General features: G+C 43.7%; 1 protein-coding gene across 3 annotated transcripts in view; it reads right to left on the minus strand.

The window, feature by feature from the left end:
* WSCD2 (WSC domain containing 2) overlaps positions 1–15,782 on the minus strand; it is a 2,311,682-nt gene that overhangs the window by 1,385,142 nt on the left and 910,758 nt on the right. The window lies entirely within an intron of this gene.

Raw genomic sequence — 15,782 nt, forward strand, 5'->3', positions numbered from 1 at the left:
CATACCCTTTGGCAAAAACAATGTGCCCACAAATTACCACATAGGCGGAAACCCATTAAGTACAGAGAAAGTTATTAGGGACCTGGGGACCCAAGTTGATAGCAATCTCTCCTTTGAAAACCACATTGCCAAAGTGGTTAGAAAGACCTTCTAGATAGCCTACCTCATCATGAAGGGTTTCACATCTAGATCAAGAGAGGTAATCGTGCCCCTTTATTCATCCCTCATCAGGCCCATCATAGAATACAATGCCCCTTTTGGGATGTACCTTACCCGACACCTGCAGCAATTAGAAAGACCCCGAAAGTATCTCACCAAGAGGATCAAGGGTCTCAAACAGACGCCATATGCTGCTCGGTTAAAAAAACTCCAGCTCTACTCAGTTGCATACCGCCTACTTCGAGGCGATCTATGCCTGACATACAAAGCTATGTCAAATCCAGAATTAATGGACATGCTCCACCTCAGTAAATCTAAATCCTTTAGAGCCACATGCTCGAGGGACTTGAACCTCAGCACAGAAATAAATAGAAATTGCTGGAGGGACAGGTTCATAACCCAGAGGCTCCCTTCGCTCTGGAATAGAATTCCAGTTCATGTGAGGCAGAGCACCTCACTGAATCTCTTCAAGAAGAATCTCGATAAGTGGATGGGGGATCATAGGTTTGTCCCAGGGATTACTCCCGTGTCAATATTAAACAGAGGCACAGTAAACTAAACCTTAAAAAGGGCACAGTATACTCAAATCAAGGGGTGGCGTAAGCCATACAGAATCGGGCTAGACTTATAATTGCCCCAGGGCAGATAGCCTAGTATGAACCTAGGAACCTATGAACCTATATCTGCTGGCTGTTACCCTGCCCCCTGCCATATCTGTGTGCTAATTTCTCACATGTAGGCAGCATTTCATGTCATATAACCGACTGTCAGACCTGTACATATTTGGAAAATGTCAAATAAAACAAACCTGTCATTGTACAAGTCACTAAAGGTTTAAGGGGGCAATAGTAGAAATATGTCCCGGTTCACCTGCATGTGGTGAAGACATGCCCACACCATGTGCATAAAAGAGATGGACAGTTATGTGCATAACATCAACCTGGAATCTGGGAGTATGTGTAGAAACAGTTATATAGTGTTAACAAACAATACCTCCACAGGTATACCAGGTAAGAGGTGTATACTGCCGGTAAAACCAGGTCATGTATATAGTTGTTGACAGCCATACCACTGTCCAAACTAAGGAAATAGGGTAGTGCACTAATACCTGTAAGGTACAGATCACAGCACTGACTAGGAAAGTAATGCGAACTACAGGAATATACTAGTTGTTAATTGACATCTTTCCCACCCCCACCATATCAGCAACAATAAACTAAATACACAACTCAATTTGTATATGCTGACTTAACTCTACTGTTGGAACATATGTCCTATTGCTTGATAATTATTTAAATTTGTTTCTATGCATGTGCTATGTTGAAATACTCCCACATTGGTGGCATGCTGCCATCAATGTACTTGCATGCTGTTGTAATGACCACTGTGGTCCCATATATGCATGTGTTCTGTTTGCTATGCAACTGTTCCATATCTGGTGTTTGGGTTAATGGGAATATCTTTGCATGCTGTTATATCTAATCCTGTATGTGTTTACTAATCCACATATGTTGATAAAATTTAAACACCATAGCATGTTTAGGAAGACAAGTTCTGGTGGACCCACCTGTCCCACCTCAGCTGGCCATGGCACAGGGCACCAGCACATCTGGGACCCAACCCAGGACCTCCTCCTCCATTGGTCCTGCACCAACTTCAGCTCAGCACCCATGGGAGTGGAAAGGAACCTGCTACCCATCACCAGGTCCGGGTCGTGGTGCATAGCAAGCTCTGCAGGGAGGTCAGAGATCTGCTATGCCAGCTTGAGAGCTGTGTGTCCCAGCTAGAGGGTTGGCCTGGCTCTCCTACTCAGCCCCCAGCACAGCCACCTTTGGGGCTGTGAAGGTGCAGTGGTGACTGCCCATGTGTGGGGACAGCAGTCCCATTGTTTCCACTAGGGGGCTCATGGGCTTCTAATTTCCCAACACCCCTCCCCATGAAGGTGTTTACCCCATGTGTCATATACCTCCCCTGTATGCATCTTGTTTGTCTTGTCTGTTTACTTACCCAACCTACCTCCCCATATATACCTACTATCCCTCCCCAACATCCCACTCTCACCTGAAAAAAAGGCAATCTGCTCCCCCCAAAAAAAATCTCACCTCATACATAGCTGTCCATTTCACACACGTGTCCACTGGACACATGTAATCCGGTCTAACTGACTTAACAACATATTATTGTTGTCTTCACCCCCCTTTCCGGGGTATGAGTGTCCAAATATATCTCCAGTGTATATGCACAGCTGTTGCTGTAGAAGAAATGGGCATCTATGAACCTTCCCTACTCCCTTCCTGCACATCCCTAACTATTTTCCCTACTGTCTTTCCCTCTTTGTCCCCCTTTTTCACCACTTTCCTATAAACCCTTTTTCATTTCTTTTAAAGAAATTAATGAAGGGGTAAATGGCAGTAAGCACTTTTAAGCAGCAGTAAGTGGGTTTAAGCCTGTTTGCACGAGGGTAAGCAATGCCTACACAGGTTAAGCAATTTAGAAGCTAAATCCGTATAAGAAACTGTAACCGGAAGTTAGCAATGCTTACCTCCATGCAAACCCATGCAAACCTGCTTGCAGCTGCTCAAAAGTGTCTTAAACACTCTGTATCCAATGACCCTTGTTCTGCCCAGCAATAAAATAAACAGCCTCTGCAAGTCTCAAACCCAGGACCCTGCAGACCATAGCCAAAGTGATTTAACACTAAGCCATGTCAGATATTCATAACCCTGATGTTTTCACAAACATATTATTCAGCACAGTCATTCAACAGTACAGGAAATGCATTTAAACATGTAGATGTATATATTTATTTATGTATTTATTTATTTTACATGCGTTAACCATGTTAGTCTGACTGAGCTTTTGGCTCATTTTCATCAGAGACCTGGGGAGAAAAGCTCCTTCGTGAATAAAATGTAAAAAAGTCCACTTACAGTCAGCAAAAAAAGTTACTATCAGGTTGCAATCGCATGAGTGTGTGTGTGTGTGTGTGTGTGTGTGTGTGTGTGTGTGTGTGTGTGTGTGTGTGTGTGTATTCCTATATATATATATATATATAGATAGATATATATATATATATATATATATATATATAGATATATATATAAAATGTCGAATTTCAGTATCTCGAGACTATAAGGCCTAATGTTAAAAATAGCGAAAGGTCATAATCGCAAACTCGAATATATGTCGAATTCGCGGTTATGACCTTATGCTGCGTAATGTCCGGGATTGTGTTTTGATGGTGCACGGTGCCGTGTGTGGATGTAGGTGTTATGTCAGGTAAATGTTTTCTAAGGGTTTTGAGTGGGAGTTAGAGTGTGAGTGTGCTGATGTGTTTGATGTGTGTGTGAGGGGTCGGAGAATGTGCGTGTGTGAGTTGGCTTTTGTTTTGTGTTTGTGCGATCTCGGAGTTAGTATATATAAGTAGGGGGTTTGGGGCACAGCCCCCACATGGGGGTGCAGGGGGCTTGCCCCTTATGTGTGCATGAGTTGTGTATGTGTGTAGTTTTGTTTGTTTATGTTGTGATGTGGGTGTTGTGGTGTATGTGTGGTATAGTGTGTTTCGGTTTTCGGTGTTGTGAATTTCGCGTTTTTTTTTGTGTCGGTGTTTTGTGGATTCGTTTTATAGTCTCGAGATACTGAAATTGATATTTCAGTATTTCGAGGTTAAAGTGAATCCAAATATATATAATATATATATATATATATATATATATATATATATATATATATACATATGCATACATCTATAGATATATATGTCTACATATATATGTCTATATATATATATATATATATATATATATATATATATATATATATAGCAATGTATATATGTAAGTATATATATATATATATATATATATATATATATATATATATATATATATATAGAGCTATATATGTATATATACAGATATATAGCTATAGATATAAAAGAGAACAGGACAAATACATTTATGACCACAGGCACCATTAATGGGGCTGAGGGGGCCCAAGCTACATATGTCTTGTATTTATTGATATTACCCCCCCCCCAAGACAAACAGGTCTGCCCTGCAATACAATACCAACTGTTGCAAGTCCCATAACCAGGACCCGACACAAAATGGGCACAAGATGTTAACAATAATCCATCCCACCTGTATGATGTCAGGCTGGTATCAATAACATATCATGTAGTACAGTCTGGCTACCATAGGGAATGTACAATGTGGAAGCAATAAACATTCCTAAGATACATATACACACACACATATATGCAGATATATATATATATATATATATATATATATATATATATATATATATATATATGTAACTACACATACACACACAGAGATATGTATAGGAAGATACATATGTAGAGGGTGCACTCCATACAGAACAACCAGTATCCTTACAGTTGCCAAATGGACACTGTATGAGTCAACCATACAATAGGCAATTGTTGCCTGAAACATATGCATACAGAGAGGTCAAAGTATATAACACTACACACAGGTTTGCATACATGAGAAAGCTTTATTTGTGTACTATTACAGATGTATATGCCATGTCATATAGCTGTTTAGACTTTGAAATACATATAAACAGATTAATGTAACTCTCAAAAAGATCAATTAATACAGTATTCCGGAAAGCATAACATATGTGGCTGTCCAGGCCAAGGCCTACAAATAGTACAACAGTAAATACAGACTGGGCCACAGGATAACAATCAATCAACAGTAAGTAATGCAGATGTATAGTCCAGCAGCCTCTATCTACACTCTGTATGCAATCCCTAGGGGGAAAAGTTTTCAGTTGACACAATGGGATGTATCTGTTACATAACAAGGCATAATTGAAACCATCACAATCACGCTGACAAACAGAACAGTCTGTATGGCAGGAAGCAGTACGCCTGCATTTCCCCCAAGGTGAGTTGTATGGTAATGTACATCTAGATACCTTAAGGCAGCTTACCCCTGATATCTCTCACATGTTATAACAGCCTAGGTTAGTTATGGTGCATCCCCCCTCCCCCATAGACTGACATTCAGGGGCATATACCACTGTTACATACACTGACCTCTGGACTGCAGAAGGGCACACATGTACTGTGCAGATGAGGCCCACACATATATGGACCCAACCCCACAATATGTGTGGGGGCCACAACAGCAGTGGAATAATGGCAGGAATGTCAGCATGACATACTCACAGGCCACTACATAACAAACCCTGACAGCATGTCATATTGATAAAGCCTGGTATGTAGGTGGAGGACAGAGGCCGGAACACAGGCCCATATGTGAAATATTGTTGTCATACACTAAGCGAGTTGCTAATGTTACAGGATAGTATACAACATACCCTTAGCCAGGAATGTTAAGTCATAAACACAAATGGATATAGCCATGTACTGATAGCACTCAACACACATGCTGCCAGTGATATATCTGACACAAGACCTGTGTGGTGGACAGACAAAACATAGCATGTGACTTTTCACATGCAGAGACAGTGTTTTGACAGAACAGCTTAGGGCTTTAGGAGTTAGAAATGTGGATGCTAATTTGAAGGTGGTAGCCAAAGCTCTTACTTAAATTAACTTGTAGTTTACAGTTACATAATGCAACAAATGCAGGTACACCTCTGACCATCAAGTGGATAGGCCCACAGTTGAGAGCTATGCAGACAGACTGCAGTCCATATTAAACTAGTGTGTACACACAAACAATTTAGCACTGGTGCTATACAATGCATACAACAACACTACTCACAATCTGTCTGTAGTTTTGGAACCTCATACAAATATGTAGCTGGCCTGAGTATGCAAGTTCTCTTGTAAGAGGTATTGCTACCTGCTGTCTGTAACACTGCTGTCCACATACAGGAAGGATGTCCACAGTACAGGAAAGGTAAAGGGACCATGCCCACATAATGCAGTAATTTATAGTAGTGGGTTGCAATGACAGTGGTTTCTGGAAGTACTACACAGCATGTTGCATGCAGGTAGCAAGTGGAGGACAATGATTGGTGCAGAGGCCATCACCTGATCATGTGCATCACCTACAAAAGCCATGCTGCAATCTATTCCAAGCAGCTCACTCCGTTTACTGGCGAGAGAGAAAGAGAGAAAGAGAAACCAGATCCACAACCAAAACCAAAACAAAAACAAAGAAAGCTGGCTAAGGCCATAGTCAAGGAGAAAAAAAAAAAAACTCATACAAGAAACCATCCACAACAGACCTCATTCCCACAACAGGTATGTGAAGTATATATGCATGTAACTGACTGTAGTACTTGGTCCATAATACTGGGATAGATGATGTGGAATGATATATATGTGCCGTCAGGTGTTGCTGTTGTAATGATGGTCAGCTGAACAACTGTTAAGGACAATAGAGTCCGTCCCTGTGGGTAGTGGGCCATAACCGTCAACTGTGCAGAGCAGCACTGATTGACAAGATGTAAGCCAACATAGTGTGTGTTGTGTGATGGAAAGGATGTATATTACTGTGGCCAATAGCTGGTGGTGGAAGTAATGCCATAATGATGGACACATGGGTTCCAGAGCCCACCTCTTGCAGGACACTCAGGTTAACATGTATTGTAGCATGCTGAAATGCCATAGGTGTGTAATAGGCTTATCTGCAATCTGGCCCTATATATACCCCCCTACTGTCAGGCTGTGACCATATGTGACACTGTCTGTGCTGTAGCAAGGCAGAACAGTGCAGCTGTGCAGGAAGGAGAGTTAGAGATTGTGGACCTGATGTCTAAATGTACCCCATATATAGGTATGTATATGTGAATATATATATATATATATATATATATATATATATATATATATATATATATATATACATGTATGTCTACAGATATACAGATACCCATATGGAGACGTATATATATATATATATATATATATATATATATATATATATATATATATATATATATATGAGTATGTCTACATATATACAAACACACACACATATACACACACACACACACACACACACACACACACACACACGTATGTAAATACATGTCCCCTATATTACCACCACAGTGCTGCATGCTATGCGTAAGGGAACATCACACATAGCAATACACACAGATATATACCGCTGTACGTGTGTGCAACATGGACGGGTATATCACATGCAAACCATTTGTTGGGAACACATTGCCCTTGTCTGTGAAGTATGGAATGGGAATATGGGGATATAGACGACAGCCTACAGGGGTGGTATATGACACATGTGGTGGGTAAACACCCTGGATGGTGTGTGTGGTCTGTGATGTGGAAGCCCCATGAGCCCCCATATTGAAACAATGGGAACAAGGCCCCCACCCACTGCTAGTCACAACAGCAGTTCCACGGCCCTGAAGGTGCCTGGCCTGGAGGCTGAGCAGGAGGAGCATGTGGACCCTGGAATTGTGTAATGGGTGCCTCAAGGTGCTGTAGCACATCACACAAGTTTCTGTGGAGCCCCATATGGAACAGACCCTGGACCTGACCTTGGGTGACAATATTATGTCTGTGTGTGCCCCCGGTGGGAGGAACAACATCCCCTGAGTTGGTTCCACCTAAAGGTAGTGCTGGACCAGTAGATGAGGAGACCCCAGGGTGGGTCCCACATGTGATGTAGCCTGGTAACATGGCCAGATTGAGGTGGGAGAGGTGGTTCTCCTGGCAACTATTCCCTAAACATGCTATTGTGTCACTGTTTTGGAACATATGTGGGTAGTAATAGTCAACACAATCCCGGAACATGTCTAACAGCATGCATAGATATCCCCAATAACACAGAATGACAGATGTGCAGCAATCACATAGCAAGCATACCACATGCATACATGGAACCATAGGGGCCCTGACAATGGCATACAGGTAAAATAGTCCGTACCAGGCCAGCAATGATAGTGTCCACACAGGGAACATGGCTACAAACACATAGCACAAAGTGTGGTACAATACAATATATGTCCAATGGTAGATAACTGTAGCCATACCTATTGAATTGTGTGAACAGTATGTTGTCACTGATATGGTGGGGGGTGACAGAGATGTGCATTAAGAACTATGGTAACCTTGCTGTATGAGCTGCTCAGACCTGTTTCCATCTTTATGTCTTTCAGGCAAGATGTCCCATGGCCGTTTACCAGGGTATTCAGTGGTGGAAAATTATACAGCACCATCCAGTTCTGTTTGGCAGGGCTACCCATGAGCAGCAGGAGCAGACTGCCCTGTGGAACGATCTACTCCACAAGGTCAATGATGTCGGCCTACATAATCGCAGTTATGAGCAGGTCCGGCATCATTGCACTGACCTGCTTCGCAATGTCCTTCAGCATGCTGCTGCAGTCCGGGGAGACCATCTCGTAATGGGGGTGGGGTCATGCCATCCATCCTCCCTGACACATGTTGAGGAGCTCCACACCAGCCTCATGGCACCTGCAAGCCCACACACCTAACAACTGGCAGAGACCATTGTGGAGGTGGGTACTACCCTCACACCGGCTGAGGAGCGTGCAGGTAAGGCCACAGGGCACATCAGTAGACCACTGTTGTGTATGTATCTGCATCTGAACAGGTAGATCATGCATATGTGAGATGTCATATATATAGTCTGTTGCTGCGTAGTAGTAATAAACAGATGTGCATAAGCGGTAGTATTGTGGACCTGTATTGTTGATGTACTGTAATGCTGCACCCACCCTGTATCAATGCCACAGCTGTGGCCACTAAAATCACATCTCTCACACTCATATGTAGGTCCCTCTGGTATACCACCAAGGCAGAAGCCTGTAGCTGGTGAGTATGGTTTATGTTCATGCTTGCCAATACACCAGCCATGTAATGGCTATGGTATATTCCATGCACACATCTAACACACCTACCCATAATGCATGCCGTACATGTTCATGTATTGTTGCTGTTAAATGCACTGCATCACAGTGGTGACCATGATGGGGGTATCTGAAGGGTATGTCAGACACCTGCAAAATAACTAACATCCTGCCATTACAAAATGTGTCCACAGGGATGAACATAATGGTGGGACACATGGCCTACAATAGGGACAAGTGTGAAACACCACCCTTATACAGTGCAACAACAGTGTATATACCAACATTACAATGGCAACTGTTACAGATCTACACTATGGCATAACATAATACTGTGGTCCACATTATTAGCTGGGACTAGGCTGTTACATGTGGTGTTCAGTGTATGGGAAACTACAAACTGACACATGTGTAGGCCATACTTGACAAGCATCTGCAAAAAGGCTGAAGGTGGGGAGGGTGTCAGCGTGACACACCAGTGCACTGCAGCAGGGATCCTAAGGATGCTAAGAATGGCTGTATCTGCACACAGTCAGGTTCAGAACTGTGGCAGATGTTACCCTAACTCCACAGCAATAGTGACGGCAGTGTGTGAACTCCAAGGGATGTGCACATGAGTAGACCTTGCAATCATGCAGAGTTGGGGGACATGTGTAGGGCAGACTGACCATATACTGGCAAATGCAGATGGCACATGCTAGTATACTCCTGCCAGGAATAGTGACTGCTGTAGTACACGTAGCAATAGCTGCAACAAACCGTCATGATAAGGGCATGCACACATATGCACCCACTGAGTGTATGCATTGCGGTCAGCATCTACACACCTAACACATTTCTTAGACACTGCATGTGAATGCACAGGACATATGTCACATATCAGGCTCATGTACTGTTAATATATGCAGTGATGTGGTCCCATGGCAGATTAAGGAAGAGTGTGTCATATCAATAATGGGGTGTACACTTCCCATAGCCACGGTAAGGTCTGATGGTTGTCAATGTAATAGTATTGGATCGGTCATACATGCACCACTGATGTTGAGATCTGTAAACCAGACATCAGGCATTCACAAATGACATCTGTCCACATGCCATCCCAGGTATGTGTTTCTCAAACACATAGGGGCTGTGAGCATTAGAGCAGACATAACTGACACAGTAATACACATTCAGCAATGGTTTGTACACTTGTGAGGTTTGGTGCACAGTACATGGCAGGGTGCAGAAAAGGTGCACAGCAATACTGTGTACATGAATGCAGTGTAATCCAGGGGAAGGGTCATCACCTACTAACACAGCCCATGCATCACACACATGTATACTGCTGCTAGCATGGATTGACTATAGCTGCACTGCATGCTGCTGAGTACTATATGTTATGCTTGTTGACAGATGGGTAATGGGAGGACTGTGTACTCTCTTTGTGCAACCTCACCTGTGTGTGTGGGTGGGGGGGTTATTTTGTCTGTAAGTGCAATCTGGTGATGTGGAGGGGGTTTGATGCATGTAGAATGTGTGTGCGCATGTGTGTGTGTGTTTGTGTGGGTGTCCATGTACGCACATGTGTGATTGTGGGATTGTTCATGTGGCAGTACTTCCCTTTGGGATCATGCAGTACATGGACATGGACTGACACATGAGACACCATAAATGCTTGTCTGATATGTAATCACAGGACAGCTGATAGTATAATAAGGTCTGTAGCATTGAACATGCATTGGGAGGGAAAGTAGACACCAGGTATACCTTTAATATTGCAATCAGCAGAGAGTTGAATGACTACCCATGTATACTGCACTACAGATACATTGGGGAATTACTAGACAACACCAAGGAGTGTATCCATATATTACAGCTGTTCACATGATAAGTTGATTGAACAGCAGATCTGGCATGTACTGAGCAATACTTACATATGACACTCCAGTGTGTGACATTATGGAGTGAACGTAGTAATCCCTAACATATAGAGGCCATGCTCATGATGTCCGGACATACACAGGATGAACACTGGATGACAGCAGTGAGGCCATGTAAAACCTACTCCACTCAAGTCAAGGAGGTAATGGAGTAACAGGTCTTGTGTTGTGATCACTCATCCTGGCATTTAGAGGAATGATATGTTACTGAGTAGTATTAATGTGTGTATGTTACCAAGTGTGATGCAGGATGGGGAATTTATGTGAATAAATATGGGACTGTCTGCAAAATCCTGGACAGTTAGGTATTAAGGTGGAATGTGTGTGTAGGTGTGTGTGTGTGTGTGTGTGTGTGTGTGTGTGTGTGTGTGTGTGTGTGTGTGTGTGTGTGTGTGTGTGTGTGTGTGTGTGTGTGTGTGTGTGTGTATGTGTGTGTGTGTGTGTGTGTGTGCGTGTGTGTGTGTACTGTTATGCAATGCTGTACAGGTCTTAAATGGCATTTCTTGTTTTCCCTCACAGGTGATGAGGTGGGTCAGGGTCCCTCCTGCATGCAATCTGATGTTGGTGTCCATACAGACACCAAAGATGATAATAGTACTGTTGAGGCACAGGCGGGATTGTCAGGGGCATAAACTGCACCATCGTTTGACATCCCCCTCTTAGCCATCCCACCCCTGCAAACAGTTACAATGTGTATACATACGCCATCACCAGTGACCATAGCAGAGGGACAGTTGGCGGTTGGTGGCAGTGCACAGGAGAGTGTGGTATCTATGTCTACTGTGTCTGGTCACCACAGGCATAGCGAGATGTCTGTCAGGACACCACATAGGCAGATGTACTGGGGTGCTCATGGTAGGGTCGCTGGTCGTCATGCCCCTGGCAGAAGCACCACAACTGGTACCACCAGGTGCATATTTTAGACTGTTATGGGGGCGCAGGCACATATGGAACTGTGCACCAGACAGAGCCTGAGGCTGCAGAGGGCTGTCTCTCATCTGCAAGTGACAACTTCCATGAACTGTCTGGTGCCTTCCGTGATTATACCGAGGTCATGGATAGATGGTTGGGTGAGATGGTGGGCCTCATCAACTGTGGTTTGTCTGTGCTTGAACATGTGGTGGAAGTGCAGTGATGGCCACATGGACGTAGGCCATCAACACCAACAGCTGGTAGTCAACATAGATGTGCTAGGACACCAAAGCACTCCCATAGTGGCAATAACAGCCCCAGCACTGCAGGGGCGTGCAGTCCACACCACACACCACAGCAGGTCATGTGCCCATTGACCTGGCCAGTCCCAGGAGGGGCCTGGTTCCAGGGGACATCCATCATCATCGGGGGAGAGTAGCTCATCGAGGCCTGTACCTGGATGTGCCCATGGAACCCCTGGCAGGCACAATTTGTGTGTCCATGGCCAGAGGCGGTGAACTGCACACCCTGCCAATTATGATCTGCAGCTGTCCAAGAAACACCTATATAGGGCAGCCACATGGCAGAACTGTGTGCATGCATACCCACACACTATACGAACACACCTAGAGCAACCCCATACCTACACACACCACATCACCATGCCCATTTCAACTAATTACACCCCTCACCTACATACATGGTGTCAAATGCATGGTCCTCCCTCGGTCTCTGGCAAACCAACAACACACCCTGTGCATATGGTGATACCTGTGCCACATCCCTGTCATCCATAACATCGATGCAGGGACAGGCTAATATGGCTCTGATGCGCACAGTGACTGTACTACAGTGTACAAATGTACTGCAGTGTAACATGGTGTCAGGAGTAATGTTTAATGCATACATGTCAGGTAGTGTAGCTTTCCAGCGATGATGCATTATAGCTGTTAGTAACACTGGGTGATTGTGATCTCCATAATGTTATCCATTTGTGTTGAGGGTGTACATATGTCAGCAGGAGGATGGTCTGCAGTCATATTCCACAAGGGGTATGGCACTGTGGTGACATCATGGCTGTGACATATCCTGGGTACAGTTTAACACGTCACAGGTTTGTATAACAGTTATTGCCTGTGCCACATGGACAGAAGACCTGCTGGGACATGTATAATCGGCAACCTGATGTAGACCCATCCACATACATGCACACTCTTACTTGGCAACATAGGGAATAGACGCCTACCTAGGTATGTAGTTCTACTGAAGTGGGTGGCTTTCACTGCACATACCACACAGCATTTAGGGTGAGGTGTGTTCCAGGTTACATGCTATATGTAGAAAATCCTCAGACATGTACAGTATGGTAATGGGGGATGTAATGCTTGTATATGGACAATACATAGTGTGACATACCATCATATGCACATTAACAGACACATAACAGGCAAACACACGTCCAAGAGACCTGGGCCTATAGGTGCTAACTAACTTGTCAGTGTGTCCAATGTGTTACAGGTAGCCTGCAGACAGCACAAGCATAACTGGGCTGGATTGTGGAATCAGTTACCTGTATGGTTGATGGTGACAATGGTCACCATACAGTGGCACATGGGACATATACCGGGTGTACCATGGTGTAATGACAGTGTACACAGCACCCACATCTCTCAGTGGATATTATACTCCTTGGATCCCATGATGACACTCTGACATACCCACCATCACACATTGCCTATGAGTGCATTACAACCGATTGTACATCCTAACAATGGTACTACAGGGATATGCATCTAATGCACATGTCACAGGCATAGTAGGGTGTTGCATTGTCATGCCTCACCTATGGGCAGCAACAATGCTATCTGTACTACTGCATGGCAATGCATATTGTAATAGGAGTATGTGGCCTCAGAATGCTGTACCCTACAGATATACAGACATGCACACATACACACGCTTACCAGAACTCAATGGGTATCCCATGCCTATCGACCCATTTGTACAACACTGTCATGCTGGTACTGCAAGGCTCATGTAGCCATTAGGGAGAGGAACGTAACAAGGTACAAGTAATACCCGATACAGCAGCAGCCACATCTTACTATGTCAATGGGTGTTGTGGTAGTTGTGAAGGCCCTCTTAGTATTCCCAACTACAGGTGTACTAACACAGACACTGCTATCCTCAGTAATGCACATGTACACATGTGTCAGTACTGGGGTGCATCGCTGCAGGTGGTCATAGGTGTGTACCTGGCTATTGTCCATGGATAGATGGGTAGTGTAGGGGATGTGTGTACACTGGTATCATGCCACCTGCCATGTGCCAGCAGGCAATCTATCAACCCTCAGGGTGAGAGCGACATGTGTCAGCCAGTCCTCTGCGTGCCTCCTGCAAATGGCCACTGAGGTAATCCAGTTGACATGTATGCAACATGTGTTACAACATATGGCTAGTGTCTGTGATGGAGACCTGTACCCAATCATGTTCTTTGGCTGTGGTAGTGTAGTGGAGGTACCCATGGCATGTGGTGCATACAGGGTGTTGTCCCTTATATGTGCCAGTTATAACACAGCTGGGCAGACATGTCAGTGTCAGTCAAGCATAGGTTGCCTGTACGTATCCCAGATTGATACCTGCCATCTGCACATCTGTACAGGGACTGACAGACATCAGCTTGGCAAGTAGCTATGCAGTAGGATGAATGTGTTGACAGATAGATGTCTGACAACAACATGTATGCCATTACTACATGTTGGAAGCCCTCACTGACATGTGCTGTACAGACGGTAGTCTACAGTTACTTTCATATGTCAGATCATTATCCAGTAGGGAATATATACTGTGACACAGCTCATACAACAGGAACAAAACAGTGAGGCCTCAAAGTCCAGCTATGCCTGCAGGTGTGCTTGCTGTCAGTACTACATTTAGCACTCTACCCTTGCCTGGGAAAGCACTGTCAACAGTTGTACCCCCATGATACACTAATTGCCAGTGTGACAGCACATACCCTGGGTTACTACCCTTGTATGTAACACATTTATATGGATAACAGTGCTGTACAGGTCCTATATACTTGAGTGTCCCCAACATGACACTCACACCCCTTACTACTGTAATGACAGCACATAGATGCATGTATTGTACATGGTTTACATACACTTATTATAGGTGTCATTACCCTGCTATGTTATCAGACTGGGGTGTGAGCACTGGTTACCAGGGCTGAGCCATGCTTAGCAGGTGTCAGCATTGCTGCAATATAACAGCTAAACAGATATGCGCACTGGTAAGCGAAGCCTACATGGTGTAAAAGTCTGTATGTTTAACCATAGCTTAGCACCACTTAGCTTCATGCAAACCCACACAAGCGAGCTTAAAGCTGCTCAAAAGTGCCTTAACCACTTTGTATCCAACAGCCCTTGTTCTGCCCAGCAACAAAATACACAGCCCTTACAGGACTTGAACCCAGTACCCTGTATGCCATAGTCACAACAGTTAACAACTACACCATGACAGCTGTGAAAACAGTTGTTGTTTTTCCAATATATCTGTCACTACACATATTGAATAGTATTGAACAATTGCTTTGACTTACACAATTGTTTAGTACTTGTTATTGATATTACTGTTGCATCACATATGTTGTTATATCTAAATATACACATACCAGATACATACAGTGAGATACAACTGGGAAGGTATATACAACCGTGATGTTTACACCTGACAGAAATATGGATATATACATATACATATGTAGATATATGTCTACATGTACATACACATATATTCATCAATATGAATGTCTACACATCTGTATAGTGCATCATATATATGGCCATTTGTAGATCTATGTGTGTGTGTGTGTGTGTGTGTGTGTGTGTGTGTGTATATATATATATATATATATATATATATATATATATATAT

Source organism: Protopterus annectens, chromosome 4.part0 (genome assembly GCF_019279795.1).
Source record: "Protopterus annectens isolate FY-2018-M chromosome 4.part0, PAN1.0, whole genome shotgun sequence".
NCBI lineage: Eukaryota > Metazoa > Chordata > Ceratodontiformes > Protopteridae > Protopterus > Protopterus annectens.